Source organism: Bidens hawaiensis, unplaced genomic scaffold (assembly GCF_021521415.1).
Source record: "Bidens hawaiensis isolate Kalapana, Puna unplaced genomic scaffold, B.hawaiensis_p1.1 tig00002343_1, whole genome shotgun sequence".
Classification (NCBI taxonomy): Eukaryota; Viridiplantae; Streptophyta; class Magnoliopsida; order Asterales; family Asteraceae; genus Bidens; species Bidens hawaiensis.
Genome location: NW_027491127.1, coordinates 987296 through 1002365, shown reverse-complemented (window position 1 = coordinate 1002365; position 15070 = coordinate 987296). Strand labels below are relative to the sequence as shown.

General features: G+C 32.0%; 1 pseudogene across 1 annotated transcript; it reads right to left on the bottom strand.

Moving 5' to 3' along the window:
* Positions 1 to 11235: 11235 nt before the first annotated feature.
* LOC143618934 (phospholipase A1-Igamma3, chloroplastic-like) lies at positions 11236 to 14298 on the bottom strand (annotated as a pseudogene). Its single transcript, XR_013151114.1, has 3 exons — positions 13592 to 14298; positions 12466 to 12815; positions 11236 to 11885 (listed from the first exon to the last, which is right to left on the bottom strand). The product of XR_013151114.1 is annotated as a phospholipase A1-Igamma3, chloroplastic-like (transcript).
* Between the last annotated feature and the right edge of the window lie 772 nt (positions 14299 to 15070).

Genomic DNA, 15070 nt, shown 5'->3' with positions numbered 1-15070 from the left:
AGGGCATTATTATCATTACACATTCTCACTCAAATTGTCATACCAATCAGAGTTTGAAATATTTTATTTTTTTTTTATGGTTTTCAATTGAAATAACATATTTTTAAGACATTGTTCTATAAAATTCCCAATATACAATTTTTTGTCTAAGTTTCGATATAAATTTACGGGCAATAACTCACTCGTTTAGAGTAAATGTTTAATTAGTTTTTTCTTGTTTCTAATATAAAAGCCCTATTATATATATCCAAATTACTATTTACGTAAGGTATTTTAATTGTAAATGAAGACCCCAAATATATTTTATTTATAAAAGGGTTTTTAGTAAAAGGGTTAGTATCATTTAAGAACTTTAAAAAAATTAAGAACTTTTAGGAACTCATAACCACCAAACATTTTTAAAATTTTTTTTATATATTAACATTATTTAATAGTAGTTTTATCATCTTTTATATATAAATTTTTTATTGCATATATTAATAACAAGTTTACATATGTGTAAAACTTATATACTAACAAATTTACATATGTGTTTAAAAAAACATAAATATGTATAAAAACTAATTTTCAAAATTATAATCGTAAATATATATATATATAAAAATGATAAAATTACACCCAAATAGCATTAACATACAAAAAATATTATAAAAAAACGTTAGTTTTTAATGGTTCCTTCAAGTTCTTAAATAATTTAACAGTTCTGTAATGATACTCATCCTTTAGTAAAAAACAAATATATGTTCGACACAATTTTTTAACTTTAAGGCTAAAACGTCATTATTTTAACTCTCATGACATCCTTTCATTTCTATTTATAAATCTTAAGTCAAAACATATATTAGAGTATTATTTATATACACTTCATTCCATCCATCGTATGGAATTATATGACAAATTGACATTCTAATTAGTATGACAACTTAAGTAAGAATGTGCAGTATTGTCGTTTGATCAATCTTGTAAAATAACTTAATAGCCTATTTATTGCCTATTTTCACACATGCAAAGTACAGTACGATGACTTGGACAAATATACGTGTTTCAAATACTCATGTAAGTAGAATGTTTTTTCTCTCCTTTATTAGGGTGGCCGTACTGGACGACTATTTCATCACTTCTGTGGGGCGACAAGGGTTTTACCCCCACCCCACCCCTAGGTGATAAGAGGGGCGATGGTGGGGCGGGGGGAGACAAGTTTTTGTCGCCTACTAAGTTTGAAGGATATTATTTTATTATTATGCATGATATATATATATATATATATATATATGGTTTGGATCAAATACAAATGAAATTAACGTGCTAAACGTGAGAATCAAGTCGAGTAATTATATATACAAGTAGAGTAGTTATCATAGAGTAATTATGTGCGTCACATAATTATAATCGTAAAACAAAAACCCGCCCTTTGCTAATTATGCGTCACATGTCGCAAGTCGCCCCATTGTATGGCTACTCCACTACACATAGCCTTAGGGCATTCATATTTACGTTTATTGGATTTTAATAATCATAATTAAAGGTTATTGGCGGATAATAATACAAACTGAGTTTATCTCAATCGTTGGTCCCAAATTTAAAAAAAAATGTACTCTCAATCGTCCTTCGTTAAAAACAACTTAAAGACGTTAAGTTTTGTCCGAATTTCATACTGATTTTTAGGGCTTTTGATCGAAAGGACGAGACAAGTTGATTGATTTAAAACTTAGCTCAAAACGATGCTCCAAACGACTTGATTTTTGTTAATTGGAAATTCAAACACCTGAGTTGAAGCACTAACCCGAACTATACAATAGAAGCTGAGTATGTTGCTCTTATTAAAGCAGTAAAAGAAGCATTATGGCTTAAGGAGTTCATTTCTGAACTCAAGGGTAAAATTGTCCAAACTATTGTGTATTGTGATAATCAAGGTGATGTGATGTTGACCAGAAATCCAATACGTCATGAAAGAACAAAGTATATTAATGTGAAGTTTCATTTTATAAGAGATGTGATAAAGTTAAAATTTTTGAAGATTGAAAGCATTGATACTGAAGACAATGTTGCAAATATGTTTACAAAAACTCTCCTTTGTTCAAAGTATCAATACTGTTTAGAGCTCCTAAATGTTGGCTAACTCAATCCAAAGGTGGAGATTGTTATAATAATGTTGAAATGTGTTAGCTGGTTTATACTACATGGACTGATGATGTAACTTTCTTTGGTTACTTGTTAGTTTAGTTGCTTAGTGTTACACGTTTGTAACATCAGGGACTAGACTTGTAGATCTTAACAGATTTTAGTTGTTAGTCGTTAGAGCTAATTTGGGGATATATAGACCTCAATTAGTGTTTGTACATTCATTATGTTTTCATTATGTTTCATCCATATAATCACTTTCTTTCTGATTAATCATCAATAATACTTGATTTCGTTTCATCTTGTTCTTAATTTCATCAAATACTAATTCAATTAGTAACAGAAAAGAATTTCGAATTTTTGATGAAATTCGATTGGGACCTTAAACATGTGTTTGGCAATTTGCAAAATCCGTTTTCGTAAAAGCATGGAATTTAATTGGGACCTTTTATTTGTGTTTGTATACACATATAAACAAATGTATACGAACACAAACATAAATGAACATTATCGAATTAATTTCTATGAATATGTAAAATATAATTTGTAAAATACAAATACTATTTAATTATTTTTTATTAATATGTAAATAAACATATATGAACGAACATAAAAAACTTTCATAAACAAATGCAACATGGTGTTCATATTCGTCCATTTAATTAAATGTAATAAACATGTTCGTTACTTTATTAAATAAATGAGCATAAACAAACTTTCCGTCGAACGGTTCAAGAACAGTTTACTAAACGCTTGCTTTGCTTACATGCCTAATAATGAACGGAGACGCATTAAAGTGTAAAACGGGACAAAGCAATACAAGTCCATGAAAAGGGACTTTATGAACGATTGAATCCACTTTTTAACAACATAACAAATAAGGTAGGTATTACAACTTTTGATATTATATGTAAATTATAATAGAAAAAAAAGTTATGTAGCACAACGACTGTTTGAAAAGTTTATTACTATGACTGTTTTACACGCATGTTTAATAAAGTCTGGTAATAATGTACGATAAGTTTATTAATATGACTGTTTTGCATGCCAGTTAGATAATTGCAACCCATAAATTTAACTAATTTGTTTCCCCTTTTCATTTGAAGTTATTTTAGTTAAGTTAATTATATTATGAACTATGTAACTAAAGGATGACGTTGTTAAATATATTTTTGAATTTTAGTTTTAAGGGGGGTTTGTCGTTCGAACTAATTTATTTATTTTTATTAAGCTAATTATATATAACAATCCAAAATCATAAGAACTCTTGTCCATGTTAGAAATAGTCGCTCTTAATCAGTGTATATATCAATGAAAATCTTAAATTTTGTTATGAATATATTAATATAATCGTTATCAATACCTAATATAGATTATGCTTCTTCTTCAAGTTTTCTTTTTTTCATATCTCTCTCTCTCTTTGTATCTCATTATTCTATAAACTTGATTCATGAAATACCTATCTCCTTAAATCTCCTTCTCAACATGCCAATTGCCTTTTTGATGGGGATTGCTGCACATAGGAAGGTATGTCGATATTATCTTATCAATGTTCATTATAATCTAAAGCATAAACTAGATTATAACTTATACAATTTTGGGTTGCGTTAGAGATTAGTCTTATTCTTTTAAATCTTCAAAATAATTCATATTGTAATCATACAAATTTGGATTAAATCAAGATCTATATTTGTTATTCCAATGCACTTGTACTATAAATAATAACCGAGTATGTTGAGAGAAATATGTTGTGTGTACTGATCGTATTATGTGATGATCGACAAGAAAAAAATTAAATTAGAGAACTTTATGGAATAAATAAATAACTTTTATTGAGCTCTTATTCAATAGTATGTAATTTACTGAGAAAATATATTGTACAATAATGTCTTAACATACGATAGATACGCGAGAAACTCAAAGGCAAAAGTACTAAAACGCTCAACCAAACCCTAAAACGCTTAGCCAAAAAACTAAAACGCTCAAAAACGGTTTTCGTGAAAAAAAAGTAAAAAATTGATCGATTAACCATTCAAAACTGCTTTTTTCGGTAAACCAATGATTAATTGGATATGTATTGACGATTTCGAGATGTTGGGATATGATTTCATGGTTCGCTTTCGTGAAAAGAGGGGATTCGTGTACCTATTATACGTTAAGGTATTATTGTATTGGATCATTTCCCGTAATTTAATATAGTCCAAGTTTCTCCATCATGTTTTAAAATCTTTTTACGCACGCAATCTTTCAATTTTAAAAGATAAACTCTTTCATCAGATATTTAAGTGTAAAGCTGTATTTAAATATCGTTTTATTAGTATATTAATTATTAATAATATTATTTTAGTAATTGGTAAACACAAAACCTGTTGAATCTCATGGAGAAAAGCAAATCTTGGACTGGGAAAAGAAAAAGTAAAAATTGTTCAAAATTTTGCATGTTTTTAGTTAGGGAAAATAGCAAGAATGTTCATTCTCTCCTATGTCCATTCTCTCATATCGGAGCCATGGTCATTGACTGTCGGTGCCGACAGGACAGATTTAAGACCGCAGCATCGCCTCCTCTCTTTTAATCTAAAGAGCCCATTTTATTATGTATATATGTTAGTATGTTGGAAAAATCTTTTGGTTAATATGTATTAGTTATGCATCTATTGACAATGCTAGATCAAAAAAGTTAAAGCAGAAGTAGAAAAAGAACGAGAGGCCTGAAAAAAAAATAGAAACCCGCTTGGAACAACTTGAACAAGAGCAAAGGGAGGCCCGAAAAATCATAGAAACCCGCTTGGAACAACTTGAACAAGAGCAGGTACGGCAACGGGCCGAACGTGAACGAGATAGTGCTCTACAAGTGAAATGCCAAAAAAAGATGGAAGAAATTATGAAAAAAATTGTGGATGGTTTATTTTAGAAACTTTCTGCTTTTTTTTGTAAATTTGTGGATGGTTTATAAACTATTTTAAAGTTTTTTTTTAGGATTTATGCAAGTTTGTCACAAATTTTATTGAGGCAAATATTCTAAAAAAAACTGTTCTCGCTTTTCTCATAAAATCCCTGAACTTAATCTTTGTGAAATAACTTATGGTAGCTAATTTATTGCCTATGGTGTACACATGCAAAGTGCAGTATGATGATGTGGACAAATCCACGTGTTAAAAATATGCATGTAAGTAGAATGTTATTTTTTCTTATTAGGCCAAACGTAGTTGGTGATAATGTGGGGCGAATTGAGGCGACTTTGAGGAGGAACAACGCCCCCTGAGCAATTTTGAGGCAAAATGGGGCGGGGGCTAGAGGATTTTGTCGTCGGAATTAAGAAAGGAAATATTATTATTATATTCATATGTGTTATATATGTACATATAATATATATAGGTATTTGATCATTTCAGAAGTTTTTTTACAGCGAGAAGTGCGAGAAGTGAAGGTGTAACTCCATTAATCCCTAATTTCACTCCATTTCTTATGTGTATGTGCGTTATGTAGGTGCATATGTATGTGTGTAGGTACGTACGTTTGTATATGTGTATGTATGTTTGTATGTGTGTAGGTACATAGGTTTGAATGTGGCTCGGTATATTTATATGTTTGTAGGTAGGTTTGAATTTGTAATTAAGACATAAATACAACCAACCTATATATATGTATGTAACATCATATGAAAGGGAGTGAAATTAGAGATTAATGGAGTTATACATTCACTTCTCGCACTTCTCGCTGTAATATCACTTCATATATATATATATATATATATATATATATATATATATATATATATATATATTGTATTACTATTTGTAGCCCCTATACCATTACACCCCAAAAACAAATTCTCACCCCTTGCTGACTGGGCGTCACTGGCGTAAAACGCCCCATTTTGTAAGCCCCTCCACTACACATAGCCTTAGGGATTTCTGTAAACGTTTTTGATTATGTACCAGTCTCATTAATCAAAGGGTATAAATAGGGATTACAATCATACGTAAAGTAGAAAACTATATCATCCTATATTAAATACAATCAACTATTATAATAAATAAAAACCTATTTATGCCACTTGGCATCTAATTATACCATGGTTGTGTCACTTGGCAAGTTTTTCTCAATCATTAAAACTTTTATTCTTTATTTAAAAAAAGAATAACAAAAATTGTTTAATGGTAATCGAATCTTTCTTTAAATATGTTTCTCCTATTATTATGAGTTAATTAATAGTAATTAGTAATAAATGTCAATAATAAATGTGTGTTGTTGGAAATTGTAATTTTCAAATTTTACGACTTCAAAAATGAGAATATCTCTATGAACATATGAAGGTGCGTGTTATTCTTTCATGTATAAGAAAATCTTTTTTTTTAACGACCAACTAAGTAACGCCGAGTACTCCGTACGCGGCCCCCATTGGCTAAAGGTAGCCCTAGTCGGCCATTAGTCTGGACGGACGGAGCCCTAGCGGTCCACCTATTGAGGGATTCACCAGATAAAACCCGACCCCCACGCCCGCCAAACGGCACGACAGCGAGGAGCCAGTAAAACCAGGTGAGATCAGGACTCGAACCCTGGCAAGCCAGGGTCATCCCTCATCTCTCTCGTATAAATTGGTGATAGTGAGGTTTGAACCCCTACCTCTCACTTGTAAAGTGAGTGCTCTACTATTGAGCCACATCCAATTTATAATAAGAAAATCCGAAAATGAAATGCTCTATTTACTTATTACTATCATTGTTATTATTATTTAAAGAACAAAACTAAAGAACTTTAGTTTAAGGATCAAGTACTCGGTTTTTATCATTTCAACAATTTTGTATTCTTTATAAGTAATCATTAATAATATAATCCATAATTCTTAACATAATAAATAAAAATGTAATGGTGTCACTTAGCATCTAATTAGACCATCTTGTGCCACATAACACATTTTAAAGTTAAAAAAAAACTATATTAATCCCATCTCATATTCTTCAAGGAAGAAATCAATAAGGAAACCAACTATTAGGTCATTGGGTATAATCTAACCCCCTCTTAACTTTATATAAGCAATACATCACTTATTTTTCTCTCTTTCATTTCATCTCACCCAAAGTAAATGGTTTAATCCTTTTAACTCTATATCACTCCTATTAATTGTTAATTTAATATATTCTTCTTTGCCTTTTAACCTGTTAAAAGCATATAATTCATGACTCCTTTTTAACAAATTTAACATAAGTGAGGAGTGGTTTAATCCATTTTTAAAGTGTCATGTAATCTTAATTAATGTTGGGGTTAGAGTATACCCCATGGCCTTAAAAATGCATTTGTCATCAAATTTGTCATTAGGCCTTTCATGATATATTGTGTATGGTTGCTTAATTTTAAAAATATTTAATGTTATCCGGACTATAAATGTTGTATAGTTTGATATCCTATATTCGTTGTTAAGAACACAAAGATAAAACAGATGACATGAAATACATGTAGAGACAGATACGGTTAACTTACATATAAAACTATAAATGTTATATACATATAAATATTTAGAGATTTAGGAATATAAAGCTATATATGTATGTATGTATACCATGTTGTTTAATATGTAATTTATTATACTGTAAACTGCATATTTTTATAAATAATCTAACACATTATTTGTCTTTTACATTGTGTCGTGTTAAAATTTATTTATTCTAACTCGTGTTGCACACGGGATGGTAACCTAGTATAATTTGTACAAATACAAATATCCGCTAATATAGTTATAATGTATTCTCTTTGTTATTTAGTGTTTTGTTTTTTTTATCGTTGTAGTCATAAACACAACTTTATAATAAGGGGGATAGGCTTGCGATTACCTCAAATCGGGTTGTTTTGCCGAATTCGAGTAAGGAAAGTCGGGTTATACTACCCGCGTGCGTTTTGTGATTGTAGGCGTTAGTGGGAGTAGTCAACATGGCCATTGGGGTATTTCTATCCAAATGTGTTCTTCGATGGGGTGCATCATTAGAAAAATGAGGAAGATGATGGTTGAGTAATCCCCATAGACCGCTGTCTTTGTTTGCAGGGTTGGAACAAGGTTCGAATTGGGTATGGTTAGGGTGAAAACAGGTTTTAGGATTTAGAATTGATTATGGTTTTGAGGTTTTGAAGTGATTTTTTAATGAATATGACTTGGAGGTGGGATTTGGGGGTTCGGGTTATAGAGATGACGGAGAAATTGGGAGTATGAGCGTATTTTGGTTAACTTATTTTAGGTATTTGTTATTTTGGGAGTATGAGCAAAAAATCAAGTAGGGAGACCAAAATCGTACCTGGTGTGCTTGGAATCGGCCAGAAACTGAGCTAATGGTGGTGGGTGCGTTGGCCAATTGCCCAGAAGAGAAGAAGGGATGAATGATGTGTGGAAAATTATGTCTTCTTCTCATTCAGTTCTCATTCAGCGATGGTTTAAATCTGAATGGTTAAGATACTCATTCAGCCATTGAGATGTGATTGTGATTGAAACAAATAGTCTCAAAGTTTGACCGAATCAGACTTCAGACCCAACTAACCCATTCAGACCCCAAACAAACAAACCCTTAGTTTAACCGGGACAGTTTGATATGGATTTAAATGTTTAAATTATACAAGAGATTTCAACAAATTTGTTAAAATTTTTTTATATACTTGCAATTTCAAGTGAAGCTTTGCAATAAGTTTGTACTTTCTACATAGTGAGTTGTAACTATTGCTTAACTACGTCTATGTTGTTGATGTTGTACTTGTTGTATGTGGGTTTGTACTTATGCTATCGTGAGCCAAAAGGGTTATTTGGCAGTTGGGTGTGATGCCATGTTTACTTTAACTTTCTAGCGCATAGTACTCTAACAAACATGCCCGGCTCCGAGAATGGTTAAAATGTTTTGGGCCGAAGGCGAAATTTTTTTGGACCTTAATAGAAATGGGTATTTTGTTGGGTTTAAACAATTTAAGTTTTAAATGAGCCTTAATTTTTTGAGACTTGTGATTTGGTTGTGTAAAAAACATTTTTATATAAAAATATGTAAAAATGTTTCAAGTGAGGTTAGAACCCACAACCTTTTGGTTGAAAATCATACCCTCTTACCACTAAACCAAGCTAGTTGTTGCGTAACAAAGTTGAAACATTATATATACATATTGTTTTTCATAAAAATATATAGATATATATAAAAAAAAATTTAAAAATCCGGGCCTATCGGGGTGTCGGGCCTGGGTCCATCGACCACCCGGCCCTCCCTTATAGCCGGCCCTGCTAACAAAGCTCATATATTCACTTCCTCGTATTAACAGCATTCACAATTTTATGTGAGTAATATTTTTATAATATACTAGGTGGTTTTGAGTGTTATGAATGAAGGCAGGAGAAAATTTTATGTTTTTTTTATATTTAAAAAGTTTTTATGGTATCAAATAAATATTTCAATATTTTTTAAAAATAATTGTAAGTGAAGTAAAAAAAATAATAATAAAAGTATAAGAAAATAATATTATTAATTAAAAAAAGAAGAGAAAATATGATACATAATTTTTTAGTGTTTTAATCATTAATTTGTGATTTGGATACCCATAAAGTACAAATGTTTTGGGATAAGTTATAATACCAACTTTGTCAACTCCTACAACATCAACACGATCCACCATTTATTTGTATGGCTCACCGTGTAGTTTATTCTTATTATTTTCAAATTACAATCATATGTTTCTCATGTCACGAACATGCGTAGTGATAGAAGGAGAATAGAAGGAGAAGTGTGTTATGTGATACTCGGTATAAGAAGATGAATTGTATTTTGTGGGTGTAATGGTGGGAAGAGATTGGGGAGAAGTGTCACAATTCAGTGGTTGGTAACGACTTTATGAATAAAAAATTAATAAAAGTCAGGTCGGCCCCACATGCTTGGCTGGGAAATATTTCTCGGTTCTCCTCTTCTCGATCACTTCTCAAATTGGGGGGGAGGGGGGGGGGGAGGGGGAGGGGGGTCCTCCTTATTCTCCCATTCTTCTTCTTCTTATCCCTCTTCCCTTCCATTACGGGTGGTCTAACTATCTTTTTTTTTAAGTGTTTGGAACTACCTAAACATTTGAGTGAGCCTTCGTGAGACGTGGTGTCAACTGTTCATACCAATTTTAACGTTTCAAGACTAACTCACCCGAAATACCATCAAGAAGAAATTCCACCACTGTGGGGAAGCCCCTTTGAGTCAAGTTTCGAACCTAAGACCTTAATTAAGATCCCAAACCTTAACCATCATCTCCATGTCATTCACTCATTTGACTCTATCATTAACTATCTTATCTTACTCTTCTAATAACATAAAATAATAAGGCTTAGGTGTCAAATTCACATTCAAATCTAGCATATTTTTTTCTCATAATATTCTGATATCTCATCTTATCTATTCATGGGTCATTAGTCAAAACCATTTTGTCAATTGTGTTGTATAATATCCAATTTTTCCTCTAATTTTCTAATATTCTAATACCTTATCTCATTCATCCTAGCTATTTATGGGTCACGGGTCAAACCAAATTACCAATTAGGTTATGAAATAGTAAGAAAATCAAAGTACACTATTGATTGAAGATGAAACAAGTAGAAATATGAAAGTTAACAAGTAGAAAATTAATAGTCAAGAACAATCTTTTTCTAATGTTGGTTTGTTGCTTTGATGTCCAGTTTATTTCCATGGACATTATATGTTACATTATCCAGGGGTAACTAGCAAACGTGCTTTAGAACTGTTTATATTTGATGACGATGAGAATACTTGTGATAAAACAACAAATGTTTTATATAAAGATATTTTCTTAAATTTATGAATTTGAGTTTTAAAATTCTTATCGTTTCTACTATATATATTCCATTTCCTTTTTACCTTTAATATTGTTATTTATTTTAAATAGCAGCCTTTATTTATTTTTAATATTTGATAAATCTTCCACAGTATACAGCTTTAAGAGCTAGTTGTAATATGAAATAAAGAGAAAAGATATTCATTTCTTGCCATCAACATTAAGTATTTGTAACTTAATTATATTTTAGGATATCTAGCTAGTGGCTTCGTTTACAACTTAAATTTTTTGAGTTTGAATGCATATTCCACCATATAAAATAAATAACGAAAAAATATTTATTATCTTTGTACAGACATATGTTATAAGTACTAAAACTCATTTAATTGCTATTATACAATTATTCATGCATACAACCACAATTACATACATACTCAAAGTGCTTGCAAAGTAGATTTAGCAGCAAACTTTAGAACTTGTTCAAGGTAGTAAGCAGTATCCGGGGGATGAGAGTCCAACCGCGGTCGCTCTGGTAAGATCCAACGCCCATCACCACCCCTCACCATCCCTTTATTCTCATCCTGCCGCCAGTACGCTGGCACTCCATACTCCTCTTTCAAAAAATCACAACTCTTATTCACAAGCGCGATGTCCCTATTCGTCATAGAACAAAACGCTAATCCTCGACCAACATAACCATCGACCAAATGCAACAATGCTTCAAGATTATGAGCACAACTAATATCATTTGTTCGCTTCAAAAATGGTGATTTGTTTTGGTCTAGTTCGATTTCGGTTCCAACATGAGCATAACTCCATGGGAATGAAATCTTCTCTTCTATGTACTTTTGATGTTTTGTTTTCTCGTTAGCGAAAATCCCAGGTACTTTTGGTACCTTATCATGCACATTAACCACACGTAGAACCTTAATTCCAAGGTTTTCACAACGTTCTTTGAATTTCAAGTTACCTACCTGAAATAAATTACATTTTAATGTATTAAATATTTAGATAAAAATACTAAAATAGTCATGTTTGACCAAAATAATCTTAAATAGGCATTGAATGAGCTATTGGGCTAATGAGTTATAATGCCTACACTTCTTTTTATATTTTTTGGAACGACAATTATGTGTGCAATAATAGTTAGGCTAAGGTGGAGTATCATCATTCGCGCTTGAGCTAAGGTGGAGCCCACGTCTGAGCAACCATTGTTGCTCATACACTGAAAATGAGATTGTATCTTAGCCTAACCATTATGGCGCAATATTTTATTCCCAGGAAACATAAAAAAAATAAGTGTAAGGCAACGCTGTAACCCTTGTTTATACATCTTTGTAACCTGCGACATATGTCATAATAAGATTTTGTCATCTCAGTTTACATGATATTTCGTGTCAGCACCTTTGGTGCCCAATAAGTTATATATGTCAAGATGTGATTGGTCATGTAAATTTTGGTAAAGACTGTTTTGCATGCATATTTTGAAATTATTTAATTAAGGTCAACATGTCTATTTTAGTAATTATCCCGTATAATTTTGGCTAAGCGTACCCTTGGACCGGAAAACGAGAACACTGTGATCGGTATCTTCTGACCGGTGTTTGTAAAGTTTAACTGTATCTCAGCGATGTCGTAAGCACTTAATAAAGCGAGTGCTGCTCCGAGACTGTGCCCAGTTATCGTAATACTAAGATCTTCACCATCATACATTTCTTTAATTCTCTTGATCTCAGAAAGAATTTGTTCACGAGCCGAAAACGAGCTATAATGGCATGAATGTTCTTTTGTAGTGTACAAATCAAAGAACCCTGATTCTATTTTAATAGATGGATCATCACTAAAATGAGCAGGATGCAATATGTCTTTCAAATCATGGATCCATTCAAGGTATGTTACAGTACCTGTTTGGGGAGATATTGTATTTAGAGAAAGAGATAATCCAATAATAAAAACAATTTGTATTGTAACACGATTATGCTTATTAGTGTATAGTATAGGTCATATAAGCGGATTAATTGTCAACAATAATCAAGCATTCAGTATCATCTTACAATATCTGTTGTCTCAATTGTTGTTTGGTTCGATAAAAAAAATCGAACCCAATAATTAAAATGTGTTTTAATTGGTTACTTAATGGTCAAGGGGTTATTAGGTTTCTTGTTAGCTAAGTTAGAGTTACCATAATAATTAGGAGCAACCGAGTAAGCAGGGTCGGCTCATGGGCCAGCAAAACCAAACAAGAGCTTTAGACCCACACTTAATTAAGGCCTCCAAATCCAACAAAAAATTTTAAATAAAGAAATATATAATGGGCAATTTAAACTCAAAACTATGCATTAGTTTGGTGGTAAACTTGTAGTTTGCTAAGCTGCAGGTCATGAGGTCAAGACCAGTTCAAAGTGGTTCTTTTTTTTCTTTAACTATCATGAAAAGGCCGTAAAATCTCATTTCGATTTAGGCCTTTAAAATCGTTGACTCGGCCCTGCAAGTAAGGGTTTATCAAGAGAGACACGAGTTATGTGTAATATAGGTTTTTGAGTTATTGCATCTAAAATATACTAAGTATTATTCAATATTCGTTGGGTTTTCGTTTTGGTAACGTATAACAATTCAATATTCATTTCGAGTGTGTTTTTGTTTTAGTTTTAGTGAGTTATATCAATTCGTTCTTGATTACCTCACCATGCGATGACAATATTCCGTCGGCCTAACCGCCGGACTTCATTTTCATCGGTGGAAACGGCAACGTAGCCCATCCAGTTAGCATGTTGGCTCCAAACACTCGAAAGGTTCGATCTTTGGAAGAAATTTGGAAGATTGATGTTGGAAGTTGCATAAAGATAACGACTAATACTATATCCATAATCACCCATACCAAGTTTTTCAAAGAAATGGGCACCTTGGTATTTACAAGTCCCGCAATATTTGGATCGAGGGTCGAAGTCGAACGAGTCGTAGCACGCTTGAGCAAACTCGCCATAGCGAATTATTTCACGACGGAGGTGGGAGTTCATGGGGTCTAACAAGCCGGTCCAGTTGCCCGAGCCTTGAATTTCAGGCCATATTTGGTTAAGGGGTCTATGATCTTCTTGAAAGAGTGGAAAGTTGTTTTCATCTTTTTTGGAATCTTGGATGTTTGGTTTTGGAGTTAGGATTGGAAGAGATGAGCGAGTTATATGGTTTGGTGAGTTTGATTTGCTATGAAAGTTGAGTTTTAGGCTTTTGTGGTTTGGACAAGGTTGTGGAAAGATGTGTTTAGGATGTTGGAAAGATGGTGATAAGTTTAGAGATGATGCCATGGGTGTGATGAAGATGAAATTGTGAAACTACAGTGTTTTAGTTATAATACTTTGCTCATATATGTCATGGATATGTCACAGGTTGGTGGTTTAGTGATAGAAACAAAGTTTTTTAAACACTAAAACGTTTTAGGTTTGAATCCCAAAAAGTAAAAGAAATTGCCTCTTAGAAATTATATGCCATTTGATATAAGTTATAACAAGATGATACTAGAAATAGAAAACACTTTTTATAAATATCTTTGGATCGAAGGAGTTGATGGATGAAAAAAAAAAAAAGAATACGTTATCTTTTACAAAATTAGTCGTTGAATGGGAAGTCACGTGTTACGCAACCTCTCTATGTGCTTAGTTACCACTACGCATGGTCTTAGCAAATCGTCAAATCATTTGAGGATTAATTTTAATTTTTTTTCGTAATGTTACGAAAGCATATGATAAATGGTGGGTTAGCAATGATCATTACAACCTCGTATCAACCACTTTGATCAAGCTTATGATACACCTATACATAATTAAACTAGCTGCTAAACGGCTAGTTATAATACTTTGCTCATATATGTCATGGATATGTCACAGGTTGGTGGTTCAATGACATAAACAAAGTCTTTTAAACACCAACATGTTTTGGGTTTGAAAATCGAAAACACTTTCACCTTGATAAAACGAAACAAAAGAAAATAAATTTTGAGTACTTTTATAAATATCTTTGGAAATAGTTGATGGATAACCAAAAGATAAGAGAAATAAATGTGTACGTCTAGTTCTTGATAAATGATGTAGGTCACATTAGAAAGCAAAAGCAAAAGCAAAAGTGACGTATCTTAACGATTCGTCCAAATCATTTGGGGATTAAT